Source organism: Otolemur garnettii, unplaced genomic scaffold, assembly GCF_000181295.1.
Source record: "Otolemur garnettii isolate 467f Iridium unplaced genomic scaffold, OtoGar3 scaffold00140, whole genome shotgun sequence".
Lineage (NCBI taxonomy): Eukaryota > Metazoa > Chordata > Mammalia > Primates > Galagidae > Otolemur > Otolemur garnettii.
The window spans coordinates 4,041,425-4,044,799 of record NW_003852535.1 but is presented as its reverse complement, the minus strand read 5'-3'; positions in this window follow the sequence as shown (position 1 = coordinate 4,044,799).

The window sequence follows — 3,375 nt, the reverse complement described above, 5'->3', positions numbered from 1 at the left end:
ACCCCTATTATGAAACTAATTTATAACTTTCATATGAAAGCTATAACCCAATTATAGTCTAAGACTATGGGGAGGATATATTCTTCCCCATATATAGTGGGATGGATGGGTGGAGAGAGGGTGACTGAAGGGATCACCTCTGTGGATTATCTTTCAAGGATACAAGTGAATCTTTTAAAGTAGAATATAAATGTCGTAACACAATAACTAAGAAAATGACATGAAGGCTATGTTAACCAGTTTCATGAAGATATTTCAAATTGTATATGAAAACATCACACTGTACCCCATGATTGCATTAATCTACACAGCTATGATTTAATAATAAAAAAAATATTTTTAGCACCTCAAGAAAGTTGCAATAAACATCCCTGTACACACAGACAAAAAAAAAAAAAAAAGAAAGAAAGAAAAAAGAAAAACAAAATTGGCTCAGGTTTATGAAAGAGAGTATATAAGACAGCCAGAGAGAAGAGCCTGATATTAATTTCTAGAGAATGCAAGTTTGCTGTCTGGATTATTGGTGACATCTTTCCATCATTCAGCTGGAGTGGTAATGGCCAAGAACATACCTGATTTGGGAAGAGGACAGACAGCAGGAGGAGGGCTGTGGACCTACACGAGAACTTTCTGGTGGTTGGTGATGGCTGGCCTCCTTCATTCCAAAGGGAACAAAAGGACTTTGATACTGGAGACGGTCTCCCTGGCCAGGACCGATGGGCAGCTCTGCCTGGTATCCTGCCCTGATGGACCTGACCGGCCACCTGCTGGCCAGAAACCCCTTGAGAGATTTTTTATTTTTTTATCTAAAGAGGACCCACCATTAGGTACATGGTGCCCACACTAATCTCCATGTTTACCCAGATACCTGATCATTCTCTGGTGAATCAATTAATTGTAACTCAGCCCAGAATACTCCACTTTGCACACCATCCTTTATAGGGAGAATAAAAACAAAAAGTTCAGAATACTGTATTGCTGTGTGACTTCATCTCTCCAAAAAGGGAATTTGCCTCAAGTCCCTGAATGCAGTAAAGAAACTGGAGGAGCCTAGGGGGCTTCAGAGCTCTGGCTGGAGTGAATGATAGTAATTGATCCCCTCCGATGATGACATGCTGCAAACATCCATCACTCACAGGTTCTATCCGGAGTGAGGGGGGTCTCTGTCAAGAAATAAAGTATGGGCTCGGCGCCTATAGCTCAACCGGCTAAGGCGCCAGCCACGTACACCTAAGGTGGCGGGTTCGAATCCCCAGCCTGGACCCGCCAAACAACAATGACGGCTGCAACCAAAAAATAGCCGGGCGTTGTGGCGGGCGCCTGTGGTCCCAGCTACTTGGGAGGCGGAGGCAGGAGACTCGCTTGAGCCCAGGAGTTGGAGGTTGCTGTGAGCTGTGAAGCCATGGCACTCTACCCAGGAGGACAGCTTGAGGCTCTGTCTCAAAAAAAAAAAAAAAGAAAGAAAAAGAAATAAAGTATGTGGGGCACAGAGTAATATTTGGCTGGTGCTCAGGGCTCTGGAAGACCTTGGATGTGGGCACATCAATATTTTTTAGCATTCAAAAAGCCTTGCCATAGTCAATATTAAGGTAACTTTGTTAGAGATCCATGTTTCTCAGTGATTTGAGCATTTGTACTAAAAGCCTAGGGAAGATGTTTTTGAAGATTGAGTGGCCATTAAGTTTTTTTTTTTTTTTTTTTGAGACAGAGCCTCAAGCTCTCCCCCTGGGTAGCGTGCTGTGGCATTACAGCTCACAGCAACCTCCAACTCCTGGGCTCAAGCGTGTCTCCTGCCTCCCCCTCCCAAGTAGCTGGGACCACAGGCGCCCGCCACAACGCCCGGCTATTTTTTGGTTGCAGCCGTCGTTGTTGTTTGGCGGGTCCGGGCTGGGGATTCGAACCCGCCACCTTAGGTGTACGTGGCTGGCGCCTTAGCCGGTTGAGCTATAGGCGCCGAGCCCCATTAAGTTTTTAATTGCAAGTTGCAGCTATGAATCTGCCACACAATTGGTGGGGTATGGATAACTACATTTCTTTCTTATTTTTTTTTTAATCATTTTGTTCATCTAAGTTCCCCCTTCACTTACCAGGCTGGTAACAAATCAACTTCAGACATGCCTTTGGAGGAGAAGCTCTTCCTCTTTGAAATTCTACCAGGTCTACACAAGGAGTAGGGGAGCTGCTTCTCTGGATATACACTTCAGGAAAGGCCTCTCTGGTCTTGGCAACTTCTCAGTTGGCAGCGAAGTGGCCACTTCCAGTCAAGGCCTCCCCTATGCCAGGGCCCTCCCTGACCTTGCCCAGAGCCTAGGGCTGGGATTCCAGGGCTGTGTTACCTGGTGTTCAGTCCATACCCTTCCAGCCCACCACATCCCAACCTGTGCCCCAAAATGTCTCAGAGGCCTGCAAAGATTGACCTCCCTGGGCTGCATTTGTGGGCATGGTGACATGGGGTCAGGGTTGAGTGAGGAAACAGTGTGATTCCTCTACAGAGACCCCAGACAGTGAGGATCATCTTTTGGCCTCTCCTTCTGGAAAGGGGTTGAAGGAAGGAGAGGCCACAGCAACCAAGGAAGAGGCCCTCTCCCCTCCCACATGCATGGGGAGTTAGAATCAGGTTTGGGATTCCATCTCCCATTAGCTGAGTAACATGAGGACTTACTTCTGCCAACTTTGATTTTGTTCCCTATTCAGTTGAGAGAGAATCCAAATTTCAGTGGAAAGCATTTTGGTCTCATCAGTGCATACTGCACAAGTGATGAATGATTAAAACAAAAATACTCTTTTAAAATGCAAAATTTTTGGTTATCATAGAAACATGAATATACTAACTTCACAACTGAAATATTGAGTTTTATTTCATAAAAATAGAGATTCTTCGAAGGTTTACTCTAAAGAAAACAGTGAAAAAAGCAGTTTTCTTTTCTGAACATTGACCTTTTGGGAAAGTGTAAGACACATTGTAGGGAGAAGATATTTAAGGAAGGGACACTCTGGAGAGATTGATCATAATTGTTCAGGGTGAAAAATGAGGAGACTCTACTTAGCCCAGGGCTCCTGGGAGAAGCCTGAGGGATAAAGGCAAGAGACCCTGCATGTGTCAACCCTCTTCTTGCCAAACTCAACCTGAGAGTTTTCAACTAGAATTCCTAAAAATTAGTGCTATGTACAACAAAGAAAAGGCCCAGGAGATGACTCCATGACAGCATTGACACCAAGACATGTGGCAAGCTGGGACGTCACAGACCTATGACAGTGTGTCTAGTGGGGATGGAAATAGAGCCCCAGTTCCCTGTGCAGTGAGTTTCCTGCTGCCTCACAGGTGGTGAGGATTGGGCAGTGTTATTTTTCATTGTGGTACAATATACATAAGAT